The sequence below is a fragment of the Petaurus breviceps genome, unplaced genomic scaffold, assembly GCF_028583685.1.
Source record: "Petaurus breviceps papuanus isolate PSGF00001 unplaced genomic scaffold, PetGlider_PUasm1.0 189, whole genome shotgun sequence".
NCBI lineage: Eukaryota > Metazoa > Chordata > Mammalia > Diprotodontia > Petauridae > Petaurus > Petaurus breviceps.
Window position 1 is genome coordinate 32,620,925 of NW_027185809.1, and position 15,881 is coordinate 32,636,805.

The window sequence follows — 15,881 nt, forward strand, 5'->3', positions numbered from 1 at the left end:
TGTGGTAGCTGCAAACCCTGAGGACGCTTGGGGTGCTTGCTGCTACACCCCAACACTACACATAGGAGTCAGGCAGTTAGCCTGGAATTTCGACCTTGTGGCATGATATATCCCCTGCATTGGAGTTGAGGATTTGATGTTAATCTGGAAAAGCTGTCTCTGGGATACAATGAGACTTGTAGTTATCATTTAGGACAAACTTTCACAAAGCTGTGGAAAAACTGAGGCCTTTGCTACTGTGAGGAAAATGAAATGTATGAACATACAAAGAGTAGGAAGTGGAACTAGAAATTGGTCTATGATCTCACCATTATTTTACTAATCAGATATTCATTTAGCCCTGGTCTTATGACTTGAAGGTTTATAAATGAAATGGATAATGTATAAATGAAAAAGAATGTATTAAGTGCTTATTATGGGTCAGGGGCTCAACCATCTCCAGTTGTCCTGATCCATATCTGGCCACTGGATACAGATGGCTCTGGAGGAGAAAGTGAGGCTGGTGACTTAGCACAGCTCTCCCTCAATTAAATCCAATTCACTTGCAAGTCACGGCATCATCTTTCTGATGTCGTGGTCCTCTTTGGAAATGAAGGAGAAACCACAGAATGTGTCAGGTACTACATTAAATGCTTGGGATACATATATAAAAAGTGAGACAAATCCCCATTTTCAAGAAGCTTGCCCTCTTGTTGGAGGAGATAATACATAAAAGAAAGTGCAGCTGTAAATGGAAAGGCCTAGAAATATTAAGGCTGTTGGCAGTACGAGGGATCCATAGGTTATATTAGGAGATTGATTGACAATGTCAAGGGTCTGTAGGGCATAGAGGCAGGTTATGGGTTGACCAAGAGGATCTTAGAAGGTAGTGTCATAGGTAGTGTCATCTTAGAAAGTAGCTTCTTATCCAAACCTTTTGAACAGTCAAGAAATATTGATGGGTTCCGAGTGACTGGGGCCAGAGAAAAGGGCAAAAAGAAAGAGCTCTGAAGTAGGGCTCGCCTGGTGGTGGGAAGTCTTCCTGCTGCCTGATTTCTCAGAATTTTAGAGGACAAAAATAATACTATGAATACTGTATGGTATTTGTGTGATACTTCAAACTTTACAAAATACTTTCACTTGCATTATATCATATGATCTTCCTAACACCTCATAAGAGAAGTACAATAGATATTGTTATCCCAATTTTACTAATAAGAAAGTTGTGACTCAAAGGGGTTGTGACTTGCCCAAGACGAATAATGTCAGAGCTTAGAAAAGGACCCAGATTGTCCGACAACCCTGGCAATAGGCTTTGCCTTACAGAAAGCTGAGAAGTAAATGAATGTAAGGCTTTCTGGGTAGAAGTGACTTGAAACATAGAAGCATAACTTTAGACCTGCAAGTGACCTCAAAGGCCGTCTCATCTTGGCCCCTCCTTTTATAGGTGGGGAAACTGAGATGTAGAAAAATGATGTGATTTCTTCAAAGCTAGGTAATGGCAGGGGTGGTTTGGGAACTCAGGTCTTTTGACCTGCTTCTCTTTCATTATACCAAGTTGAGTGAGGCTACTTTTGGACTGCTATTAAGAATCAGGGGAGGCTTTTCAGATTGTACAACTCTACTTTTAAATAAAAAAATAACAATTGAGGCTGGCAAAGTTGCTGGCCAATAAACAAATACTTTAGCTTAGATTGCTCTGAATGGCATCTATGTCATAAGAGTACTCTTAAGAAATTCTTAAAATAGAATAGAAATCTAGGTGTGCTGTATTCATGTCAGGCAGCTGATAGGGGAGTGGGAAAAAAGAAAGACTCTTTCCTTTAGTATTTGATGAAAAACATTTGTTTATAGACCAAACTAAGGGGGTACTAGTACTATAATGGCAAAAATTTAAAACATAAGAAGATGAAAGTCTGAATCACTAATCTTGGATTTTAAGTTTGACTGAGTTTCTTGTATTGTGAGAGAAATGATTATTTTTCTCTTAATTTAGTAAGTAATTATTGAATTAGGACTAAGTTTCCCCCCCATTTTCCACTTTCTCATTCAGAAATCAATCCCTGTAGGTTATTCAGGAAGACTCTGAAGTGCAGGGCTGATACTGAGAGGAGGAACTCAGATCTGTTCAAAAGATAAAGTTAGGTAAATTGATGCATTCTGGACCTTTGTGTTTTACTCAGACAAGTTTGGGGATTCTACCTTTTCTCATACAGGTGATATGGATACAGATAATTCTCTTTGACCAAAATGGAGTGATCAAAGTCACATAATCCAGACTCTCATTAGAATAGGTCCACATCTCATTATCATATTCATTCTGTCATTAATTGTTAAGCAATCAGTTGATTTCCGCCCTCAAGAATGCCCATTCTTCCAAGGGCATATAAGTATTTAGTGGGTTACATGAAGGGTCTTTGGTTTAAGAGAGACAGCCAAGTGACCATCCTTTTATTAATATATGCTAGCATTATTAATAAAATGACTAATTACCCAGAAACTGTCTCTTAAATTCTTTATACATCACACTTAATTTGTAAATAGCTGTCTTGAGTATCATTTAGATGATGTAAGGAAAAAGAAAATAATCAGCCGTTGGCAAAAACTGAATCTTTGGAGCCAGTAATATGAACTCTGGTTAGAGATAATTACTACGCGGGGGCTTTTGAAGAGATGGGCATGGCTATTTTGGTGGTTTAGGACCTATTGTTGGACTGAGAGATAGGAGACCTGGATTTTGGTTCTGTTTCTGTTTTCAGCATCCCTGTAACTTGGATAAATAATTTTCTACCTTTGAGCCCAAGTTTTCTAATCTGTAAAATGGGTGAGTTGAAGGACTCTGATATTCCATCTAGCTTCTGTGTGCTCCATCATGTTCACTAAAGCTATTTCTTTCTTTGCTCTATCCATTACCAGATTGGGTAGATTTATAACTGTCACAGAAGTGCTGTCAACAGGAAATTCAATTGTTACTGAGAGATTTGACTAATGATGGTTCATTTCAAGCCAGGTCAGGGTTGGATAATGGACTGGTTTGTTTTGATATTGAAGACAGATATGCAGCAGAATAATAGCTCATTAAAAAGCCAGGAAGCCTATAATGATATTTAATTTTAGTAACCCCAGTTAGCCTTTAGATAAACATTTATTTTTCTCCACCCTTCTGGTTCTCACTGTAATCACACACATCATAGACATGGCATAAGTGACTATGGAAAGGGTTGAGACTTCAAAGACTTCAGTGCAGTTCATTTTTTTGAGTAATAAAACCATGTAGTGTTAGAATGGAAGAATTGGGAAGGATCCTAAAGGTCCATCTCATCATTTTACAAAACAAGCTGAGGTCCACGGCCAGAGAGATTCTGCAGCCTATCCAAAGTCACCCAACTAGTGGGTGGAAGAGCTGGAACTGTATCTTCTGACTCTTAGCCAGTGCTATTTTTTTCCTTTTAAGTTTTTTTTTAGTTTACAAAATTCAGTTCCACAAGTCACTGAGTTCCAAATTTTCTCCTCCTCCCTCTCCTGGCCCCTCCCAATCAAGAAGGTATGTAAACCAATATACATGTATCTTCATATTAAATATATTTTCACAGTAGTCAAGTTGCAAAGAAAAATTATAACCAATGGAATAAACCATGAGAAAAGAGAAACAAAAACAAAACAAAAAAAAGAGAGAGCAAATAGTTTGCTTCAATCTGCATTCAGACTTCGTAATTCTTTCTCTGGATATGGATATTTCCATCATGAGTCTTTTGGAGCTGTCTTAGAATCTTGCATTGCTGAGAAGATCCCAGGCTATTAAAGTTAGTCATCACAGAAACAATGTGTCTGTAATTATGTACAGTTTCTCCTGCTTCTGCTCCCTTCACCTAGGATCGGTTTATATAAGTCTCTCCAGGTTGTTATGTAGTCTGTCTCCTCATTTCTTATAGCACAATAGTATTATATTACATTCATATACCACAACTTATTTAGCCATTCCCCAATTGAGGGGCACTATCTTGATTTCCAGTTCTTTGCCACCCCATAAAGTGTTGCTACAAATATTTTTGTACATATAGGTCCTTTTCCCATTTGTATGATCTATTTGGGATATAGCCCTAGAAGTGTATTGCTGCTTCAAAAGGTAGGCACATTTTTATAGCCCTTCAGGCATAGTTCCAAATTAGTCTGTTCTATTTCTTGACTCTTTTCTTGTCTTATGACTTTTTGCTTTTAAGCTTTTTCAAGGTGAAGAGTAAATGAAAGAAGTCAGTAGTGCAACTAAACCAGCCAACTGGCTCTTGAGGCGAAAGTGTGAGAAGAAGCTTAAAAAAACACTTGACTGTTCAAGTTTTAGGATTTTTTATTCATTTGAATTATCTCTCTTCTTCCCCAGTGTTCTGCTCAGATGTATTTGGACTAATGTGCTCAATTCTGTTAGCTACATTTTAAAAAAGATACTGATAAACTGGATTATTTATAGAGGAAGTCAACCAGGATGGTGAAGGAACTAAGGACCATGCCATATGAAAATTAGCTGAAAGATTATAGAATCAAAGCGAGGGCAGTGTTGCATCATTTAAATAAACTGTTGTATTTGATATCAGGAGGCAAGGTTTTAAATCCCCTCCTACCACTCCTACCTATGAGATGTCAGGTAAATGTCTGGGCTTTTATTTTTCCTTTGTAAAATGAGGGGTTTGGAATAGATAATTTCCAAGGGAATAAATGGTCCCTGCTACTTCAAAACAGATTTAGAGATTGATGGACCTCAGTGATCATATTGTCCAAGTATGAATGGGTTGCCTCCTTCTATAGGATGCAAACTCCTCAAGGGCTGGAATTATTCCATTTCATATATTTCATGTAATTTCATACATTTAATGTAAATGTTTTTATATCTGTAAAATAAGTATATGTGTATATATACATACATACACATATACAGGTACAAAAATATGAGTTAATGGGGGGGCAAATGCTGGGTAGGGGGTTGGAATCAAGAAAGATGTCATGTAGGAGATGATATTTTATCTGAACTTGGGAGGAAACTAGGGATTCCATGAAGCAATGGTAAGGAGAAAATGATTTCTAGGTACTAGAGATGCCTGTGCAAAGAAATAGAGATGGGAGACGAACTAATGTGTCTGAAGAGCAATAAGAATGCCAGTTTAGTTGAAATGAAGAATACATGAAAGGGAATAATATAATGATGTTTGAAAAGCAGGTTGGAGCCTTGTAAAGGAATTTTAATGGTGAGCAGAGTTTCTATTTTATCAGTGGTAATAGGGAGACAATGGGATTCATTGATTATGGGAATGAATGGACAGACTTGTGCCTTAGGAATATCATTTTGGCCACTGTGTAGAGGAATGAAGAAAGGCACACTGCATGCCAATTAGGAGGCCATTGCAATAATCTGAGTGAGAGACAATAAAGGCCTCAACTAGAGGACTAGCATAATTAACAAAAGTAACAGTAGGGACTGAGACCTCATTTGATTTCATTGATGTAGGAAGCTCCAGGATGAGCACACTCTCTCAAACAAGTCTTAGAGGAATGCCCTAGAGCAGGGATGGGGAACCTGAGGCCACACATGACCCTCTAGGTCCTCAAGTGTGGCCTTCTGATGGAATTCTGTCAAAGGGCCACCCTGGAGGACCTAGAGGGCTGCAAGCTCCCCATCCCTCCCCTAGACTGGAGGCCCCAGAGATGTAAGCTCATTGAGAGGTTAAATGACTTACCCAGGCTCACAGTAAGTCAGAAACTGAACTCAAACCTAGGTTTTCCTGGCTCTGAGATCAGCTTTCTATCCATTATGCCAGCTACTTCTCTAATGATAATAGCATTAAAAAAAAAAAACAACCTGCTAAATAAATAGCAATTTTTTCCCTTCAGGGAAAATATCCAAAACAGGCATTAGTTTGTCAAAGGGAAGCACATGTTATCTCTGAAATAGTTGTGTTTTTTTAAGGCAGCATTAGCAGCTGCCAGGAGAATAAAAGAGTTCTAAACTTGGTTGATATGCCATAGTCCTTTGGCAAACAGCTGTTTTACTTCTCTCTAGCTAAACAGCTTTCTCTTTCTAGTTCTGTCTTCTGATCTTTGTCAATGGCTTGCAATGGCCAGGTAGACTGGTCTCTCTTGGTCAGGGGCTGGTTGAAGTCACTTGAGCTCTTGTCAGCAATAGGGCTTGATTTTCTGTGGATATCATTTTGGCCACTGATGTTCTCTAGCAATATTCTGGACTCCTTCATTGTAACTGCTCTTTTAAAATTTCACCTCGAGGGCTGTTTTTCTTTTTTTGTACTATTATTATTGTTGCTTGAAAGATGGATTTTTTTTACCTGAGTTGTCTCACCATGAATATCACTCTTACCTAATATTTTCTAGTCCTCATACCCCACTTCTCCATAAAAAATTTAAAAGCCATTCCCCTGAAACATGGTGACAATAAGAATAATACTTTCACCGTTAACATATAGGCTCCCCTGTAATTAAAGCTTGCTCATTGGATTATAGATTTAAATATATAAGGGACATTAGAGACCATTTGGTCCAATACCATCATATTACAGATGAAGAAACTTAAGTGAAATGATCTACTCAGGGTCAAGCAGGTAGTATCTAAGGCAAGATTTGAACTCAAATCTTCCTGACACCAAGCACAGGTCTATCTTCTAAAACACCTAGCTGACCAAAGAATATTATAAATTTTGGGAACACCGCTCTCACTACCATTCTCCTACAACATTACTATCCTACTCTTCACCCATTATCTCTGTAATGGGGTTGCTTGTTTGTCCCTGAGTGTATCTAGAGAGGTTAGGCCCAGGAATAATCAAGAGAGAATTTTGTTGCTAATGTCAAGACAGCTGATGTAGAGTGAACTGGGCCAGAGGTTAGCTTGTTGCACCTGAAAATGAAAAGGGGAAAAAAAGAGATATTATAGCTGAGATGACCTTTGAGTGGTAGGTTGATCTGCTGGAGCTTTCCATGGGACTGCAGAATTTAAATGGGTTTTAATCATTTTTCAAGTACCTAAAATTACAGTGGCATTGTTAAAAAATCAATGTAATAGGGGTGGCTAGGTGGCACACTGAATAGAGCACTGGTCTTGTAGTCAGGAGGACCTGAATTCAAATTTGACCTCAGATACTTAACACTTGAGCAAGTGACTTAACCCCAATTGCCCTGCCTTCCCCTCCAAAAAAAAGCAAAAAACCAAAAAAAACAATCAATGTAATAGAGAAGCTTCACTTAGTGTTTGCAGTGGGTCTTATCACTTGCTTTAGGGCCTGGAGACCCTGAACAATGAAGCGCTACATTGACAAGGCAAAAGCTTTTCACTTTTTATTTCACTTAACAGAGCTTGTGATGGACCTCCTGGCATAACCATCCCAGACCCATCTCCATACCACAATAAGGTAAAAGAACCTGCCCAGTGCTGGTGTTGCTTCTCACAGAATTTTCCTGCTAAGTAGGTTGCTCTGATGATTCAGCTGTGGTCTCTACCATTTCTAGCTTCAGACTTGGCTGTGGTCCTCAACTGGGTATACTACTGCTGTGCTCTTTCACAAGAGCAGGGGCCTTGACCCTAGGATTAGCAGAAGACTCCTCAGTTCTGTTCACTCAGAGCATCTGCTCTAAGGCCTGCTTCCTCTTAAGAAGGAATTAGGGAAGCAAGATTCTCCTGGAGAGCCTTTCAGGCTTAGCCTTTCCTTTGAGTAATGCTTCTTGGTTTAGGATGAGTCTACTCGGTAAGAAATCTCACCCTTATTTAGGGTGACATTTCCTGTCTTCATCTGCAGACTAGGCTATAGCCAGGCAATGATCATTTGCCAAATGAATACCAAATATCTAACAGTTCAGAATGCCTCAGACTCCGTCTCTCATGTGGGTCCATGAAAATGAGTGGACTGGAGGTAGTCTATGACCTGAGAACAAGTTCATAGAATAAAAATAAAAGCTAGCATTTCTAAAGTGCAAAGCACTTTACAAATATTATCTCATTTGATCCTTACAATAACCCTGGGAGGTAGGTACTATTATCATCACCCATATTTCATAAATGAGGAAACTGAGCAAGACAGAGGTCCAATGGTTTGTCCATGTTCACAGAGCTGCTATCTGTTTGATTCAGTATTTGAACCCATATCTTCTGGATTCCAAGTCTTGAGCTCTAGTTGTCACTTAGTGATCTCTAGTGTGTTCTTGCTTTCTTGCCCTTTTCATAATACAAATGTTACTCAAAGCATTACCTCCTTTATAAGGCACAAATAAACCTTCTTGAAGTTTACATCTTTAAATATGGTAAAAAAAAAAAAAAGAAAAGTCTTACTAAATCTGAAAGAGGGTTACCTTTTATAAAGGTACAAATACACTCGGAATGGAATACACCCTTATATCTCATTGTCTTTGTTGTTTGCCCCTTGAAAACTGAAAATTCGTCCATTTGAAAGGGGACACATGGGGCATATCTTTGTGTATACACATATTTACCCATGTAGATATATCTATGTATTAGGCACATAGATTACATGTTAATACAAAGTAGGTTCAGGATGAAGAGAATACTGACTATTGGGTGGATGAGGAAAAGCTTCATTCAGCTTTGAAAGAAGCCATGGATTCTGAGAAGTATAAGTGAAGAGGAAATGTATTTTTGACATGGGGCCCAGCCTGTGCAAATGTACAGAGGTGGATAGCACAATGTCAGGAATAGGGAACAGCCAATAAGCCAGTTTGATCATAAGAGTTCATAAAGGGGACTAAAATGAAAAGAATATTGGAAAACTGGGTGGAAGTCAGCTCATGAAAGGCTTTCCATGTCAGGCTGAGGATTTTGTATTATATCCTAGAGGGTATAGGAAATCACTGGGGATTTTTGAGTAAGCAAATGTCATAGTCGTGTTCATGGTTTAGAAATTAACAAGTGATATTGAGAGGGAAGAGTCAGACAGGTATAACAAGAGCAATATTAAGAAAACAAGGGAATAGAGTAACCAGGAAGAGGAAATGGTCAATAGAATCCAAGTGGCAAAGATATCAAATAGAATTGGCTGAGAAAAAAACCACTGGATATAACAGTCTAGTGGGGCAGGGGTATAACATGTACATAGAAAAGTAAATATATAATAATTCTCCTACGCTTTATATTCCTTTTTTAAAATTTTTTTTCTTTTTGGAGGGCAATTGGGGTTAAGTAACTTGGTCAAAGGCCAAACGCCTAGTTTTTTTTTTTTTTTGTATGTGTTAAGTATCTGAGGCTGGCTCCCAACTCAGGTCCTCCTGATGCACCAGATAGCCACCCCCAAGGCTTTATATTCTTTCTTATCTTTGTTGATGTCTTTTGTTTTTACATCATATTCACGTCCAAACATATACCTCTTCCACTCTCTCCAAAGAGCCATTCTTTATAACAAAGATATCAAAACAAAAAAGAGAATAAGCAACTCAGCAAAACTAATCAGCACATCAACCATATATGAAAGTATTTGCAAAAATTTTCACCAAAAGTCCTCCCACCTTCAATGAAGGTACTTGCTGCTTATCCAGAACCAACCTTCATCAACGTAATTACACAGCATTCAGGTTTTTTATGTTGTTGTTCTTCTCATTTATATTTTTGTAGTTCTATGCATATTGCCTCACTATACATAAGTTTATATATGTTCTAACGCATCTCTGAATTTTTTATAGTCATCATTTTTTAGGATGTAGTGTATTATATTACATTCATGTGACAATTTGTTCAGCTCTTATGGGCACCTACGAATGCTGCTATGAATATTTTACTGTTTATGGGACCTTTATTTTTGTCTTTATCCTCCTTGGGGTATATTCCTAGCAATAAAATCTTTGCACCAAAGGATATGAACATTTTTTTAATGATTTTTAAAGCTTTATTACAAATTGCTTTCCAGAAAGACTGGACCAATTCACAGCTCTATTAATAGTGTATCAGGTTGTCTGTCTTTCTGGAACTCCTCCAACACTTACTATTTTTGTCATTTGTTTGCTCGCCAATTTTTTGGGTGTGATTTGAAATCTCAGAATTATTTTGATTTGCATTTCTCTTGTTATTGGTAATTGAGAGCAATATTTCATATGGTTGTTAATAGTCTGTAATTTTTTCAAGAATTATTTGTTCATATCCTTTGATCAATTTTCTAGATTTTATATATTTGTGTTGATTCCTTATATACCTTGGATATCAAGTGCTTATAAAAGATATATTTGATACAAAGATTTCTTTTATCAGTTGACAATTTTCCTTCTCATTCTTGTTATTTTTTGATTTGTTGAGTGCAAAATCTTTTCAATTTCATATTGAGATAGATAGAATCCAAGTGGCAAATATCAAATAGAATTGGCTGAGATATTCATAATAGATAGATCTATTCTATCTTTTGTAATATCCTCTATCCATTCTCTAGTGAAGAAATTCTCTCTCTAATCAGACATGTGAAAATACTTGATCTGATCTCATTCTTTCCAAATTTTTTTTATTATGTGACCTTTAATATTCATGTCATGTATTCCTTTTGAACTCATTGTGGTGAACAGCATTAACCATCACAAAGTCCCACTCTAATGCCTGGTGCCATAGTGGTGACTCCTAACTTCTTTTTTTTTGAAGGGGGGAAGGCAAGGCAATTGGGTTAAGTGATTTGCCCAAGGTCACACAGCTAGTTTAGTGTCAAGTGTCTGAGGCCGGATTTGAACTCAGGTCCTTCTGACTCCAGGGCCAGTGCTCTATTCTGTGCTACCTAGTTGCCCTGACCCCTAGCTTCTTAAAGTATAATCAATGGTAGATTCAATGGCTTTGGAAAGCCCTTGAGCATGGTCCTGAGTCTGTTTTCTGAGGATCAACTTATCTTATTACACTGATGAATATCACTGACAGTCTGTTTTTGCTTGTTTGTTTTTGGCATCACTATCCATGAGACAAAGAATAATAGAAAAATGACATCCTCTCCACTTTTCCATGGGGGTCAGATTATAAAGAATTTGGAATTCTAGAAGATTTTGCATTTGATCCTGGAAATGATAGAGAACCACAGGAGTTTATTGAATAGAGGGAGGATATGGTAGGACCTATGCTTTGGGAAGATGACTTTGGCAGTATTTTCTGTCTGGTTCTGGTCACCACATGGAAGATTTGGAGCTAACTACCAGGCATGTATGACTTAAATCTAAAGGACTCACCCTCTGAGATGATAAAAGAGTCTTTTCATTGGCTGCTGAGTCAGAGAAGCTGAATACAAAAAAGGAAACTTTTTTACCTCTCTTTTCTTGCTTATAGGCTATTTCCAGCTATTTTCTCATGAGTCAGGTGGGAGAAGGGGCAACTACCCTGTTTCTTACCCACCCTCTATGTAGTTATGAACACATGAGCCTGAGCTTGGGTTTGGTCTTCTTCTAATGTAGTTATTCTTTCATGATCTGAACTGAACAAGAATCTCACAGTGGATATGTCTGGGCTGGGTAGCAAAATTGTGAATTTGAAAGGTCTGAAAGCATGGGATCAATGGGAAGAGCAGTTGACTATGGCAGTGGCAGGTGTGGGCTGGGAAGCTCAGGCATCATTGAGGGCAAACAATTGAAAGAATATTAGCTGAAGCTAAGGCTTTGATCAGACAGTGTCCAACCAAGGTAAGATGTAAAATGGCCAGTTAGCAGTGTTGAAAACTGCTTTATGTTTTGATGAAACTTAAAATGTTAGCTTCCTGGTCAATTGCAATTGTACTTATAAGTTACTGAATCCTGTTAATTGTGTTGATTTATGCTGTGAATCTTTTTTTTAAATAAGCAATTGGGGTTAAGTAACTTGCTCAGGGTTACACAGCCAGTTATTTCTGGGTATGGTGCTGAGTATCAGAGCCTGGATTTGATCCCAGGTCATACCAACTCTGGGGCCGGTGCTCTTACTCGCTGTGCTACCTGGCCGCCCCTATGCTGTGAGGCTTTATGTTTATATTTTTGTGTATAGGAATGAATTACTTGTCCCATACCCAATTCATAAATTCAGTACATTGGATATCTTTGTTATATTCCACCACCCCTGCCTTTTGGGGAATCTTGTAGTCTGGGAGCCATCATCTCTTTACTATAGTTAGTATCACACTCAGGATTCAGGAGTAGGGGTAGGTTAATAAATCGATGTGTAAAAGAGGAGGGAGCTCCCTCTTCCCAGAGCAGGCTTCTCATAATTGAACCTGGTCTAAACCACCAGACCAGGTAAAAGGAAGTATATAAAGATGAGATCTATGTGGGAGGTGATATGCATATGAGGGACTGATATCTGAAGTATCTGAAGGAGGAGAAGGGACCAAAAGTATGGAAAGAAAAATTTTTGGTTCTTACTAATACCAAAAAAATACAATATCAATAGCTGCTGACCTATGTGTCTACTTTCCCATCTATATAAAATCTCTATGACAGTCACTATCCACAAATCAAGGACACCCTTCATAACTGCATTTAGGAGGGAACAATCAGGCTTTTGCAAATGATATATAACAATGGACCATGTCTTTACCATTTCATAATTAACTGAAAGAGCTAAAGACTACAAGATTCCATTGTACTTATTGTTTGTAGATAACAAAAAAAGGGAAAAAAAAGGCAGTTGGTTTGGTAAAACAAAATGGGCGCCTTGTAGGCTCTAGCTTGACCCACTGCTGAACTTTGGAGCACTCCGTATGGATGGACATAGGCAATTCAAACTCAGCATTTACATCATGGACTATTTTTCCCCCAAGTCCAATCCTTTCTCTAAGTTTTCTTATTTTCTATTAAACCTATCTACCTAGGTTTAAAAGCCAGATAATTCTTAATTCTTCTCTTTCACTTTCTATAGCTATTCAGCTGCCAAGTCTTATTGAATCTACATTTCTTTTTTTTTCTTTTTTTCTTTTTGGAGGGCAATTGGGATTAAGTGACTTGCTCAAGGTCACATGGCTAGTTTTTGTGTTAAGTGTCTGAGGCTGAATTTGAACTCAGGTCCTCCTGACTCCAGGACCGGTGTTCTATTTACTACACCATCTAGCCGCCCCTCTGAATCTACATTTCTCTTGTCAATCTGCTTCTTTCTATCCATGCAGCCCTTACCCTGGTTTAGGCTTCCATCACCTCTCCCCTAGACAATTACAGAAGCCTCTTGGTTGGTCTCTATTCTTCTAATCTCTCTCCTCTCCAGTTCATACTCTAATATTTCTATGATACAGATCTGACCATTTCACTCTGGTGCTTGGAAATCTTCACAGTTCCAAGTAGTGTAACGGATAGCCTACTGGGCTTGGCGGCAGCAAGACCTGAGTTCAAATTTTACCTTAGATATTTATGAGCTATGTGATCCCGAACAAGTCACACAACCTTAATTTTTTTTATCAGTTAAAAAACCATTGAATTAAATGGTTTCCAGCATCTCTTCAAGGTCTACATCTGTAATCCTCTGACTCTAGGATAAAATGCAAAATTCTCAGCTTAGCATTTAAAGGCCTTCACCATCTGACTTGGGCAATGTTTCCAGGCTTATTTTATTCTTCTCTCCTTCATGCATTTTATTTTCTAGCCAAACTGATTTACTATGGTAGCTGTTTGCCAGACTTAATATGCTGTCTTCAATCTCCAGGCCTTTGTACAGACCTGGATGGTGCCTCCCTTTCTCTGCCTCTTAGAAATTCTGAACTTAGAAAGTCTTTGAAGTCCCAGTTCATGTGCCATCCTGTACGTATGTGAAACTTTTCCAAAAACCTTCAGTTCTTTGCGGTCTCTTCCTCATGAAATTGCTCTGTGTGTATGTATGTGTATACATGTATATGTGTGTATATAATGTATGTGCATGTATGTAATAGACACATACATATATACAATATCCATATATGCATATGTATATATGTTGTATATACACAAATATGTATATGTAATCACCCACCAATCCAATGCCATTGATTTCCCCCCAGAAAAGGTTACCTCAAGTCCAAGATATTCTATGGGTCTTCATCCACTTCCAACCACAGCTCCCAAGGCCTCCTAGGGTGAATCCATCTAGCAGTGATTGCTAGAGCTAACAAATCTTCCACTGCTGTCATGCTTTTTATGATGTCTTGTCTTTGTAATTCTTTGTCTCTTTCTTACGGTGTATATGAGAATAGAGTTTTGGGTTTTCTTTAAAAAATTTTATCTGTAAGGGCTATTCCTTTTTCTTGAGTAATGGAAATGAATTGCCTTTGCCTGCTATAGAGTAGACACATACATAGACACATTGATACATAATTGTATTCCTTAATAAGGTTGTAATGAAGATCTTTGTATATGTGAAGTCTAATTTCTCTTCCCTATAGAACTGAATTAGCACTGGTCACATAGAAGTCCAATGTGGTGGAGGGGAATAAGTGGGGACAACATGAAATATAAGCAACTTTATAAGACTTTTGATCCCTCACTTGGAAGAATGACCCAAGGCCACTCTCCTGGCACTTGTGAGAAAAATGGCATGCATTCCATTAGTGTTAATTGACCTTTTCTTTTTTACTTTCACTCCTAAAACTGGTCATGTTCTCCCTCTATTCGTCTAATAATAATTTCATAAATAAGTGTCCATCTGAACTCAAATGATGCCACAGCACCTGGAATCATAGATAAGACTCACCATATCTTTTATGTAGCCAACCTTGGGTATATTTCCTTACCCTTCACCCTGGGTTTTCATTTAATCCTATGAATTAGTGAACTCAAAGATCCCATATTATAGATCTGGAAACAGAGGAAGCAACTAATACCTTGATCCACCAATACCATACTGAAACCCCTAAAAAGAAGAGAGCATCCTTAACACAAATAAGAGACAGGACTTTTATTACAAAAAAAAGAAAGCTAGGGATCCATCCTTGGAGCTGCTATACTACCTCAATGTGAAGAGCTGCTTTTTCCAATATGGACAAAGATTTGGGGCCTTTGTAGTTGGTCATTATGTTTACACAGAATTCAGTTTTATTGCTGCTGTTTTTTTTTTCCATTTACATTGTTGTGGTCCATGTGCATGCTGTTTTTCTTGATTCTGTAATATTTTACTTTGTAATCTTCATATTCGTTGTTTCTCTTGGTGTGTGCAACACTGATTACCATAATATGTTTAGTCGTTCCCCAGTCAATAGATCTCTACTTCATTAACAATTCTTTGGTATCATGAAAAATAATACTCTGAATATTATGTATTTATGAGACTTTTCTTTTTCTTTTGGAGTATATGCTTAACAATGTGATCTCTGGGTTGAAGGATATGGATATTTAGTCAGTTTCTTAGCATAATTTCAAATTGCTTTCCAGAATGGTTGGGCCTATCTTTTGGCAACTCCAACATTTGATTTGCATTTATTTGGAGCTGTATTTTATTTTATTTTTTTTAATTTAAAAAAATTTTTAAATTAATTTGTTTGTTTCCTTTTAGTTTACAGGATTCAATTCCACAATTCCTTGAGTTTCGCATTTTGTCCCGCTCCCTCCCCTCCCTGCCATGGCGGCATATAGTCAAGTATAGGATCTGTAAATACTTTCACATTATACATTAGTCAGGTTATAAAGACGGATTGTATCAGATGGAATGAAAAATGGTAAAGAGGACATAAAAACCAAACAAGAGAAGGAAAAATATCAGGTATTTTGCTTCCACCTTGATATAAACTCAGTTCTTCTGGTTCTTTCCCTGGATGCATGTATTTCAATCCTTCATAAGTCTTTTGGGATTGACTTATATCACTGCATTGCTGAGAAGAGTCCAGTCTATCAAAGTTGGTCATCACACATATGTTGTGTCTGTAATTGTGTACAAATTTCTCCTGGTTCTACTCTTCTCACTCAGCATCAGTTTGTATTAGCCTCTCCAGTTAATATGAAGACTGTCTGTTCCTCGT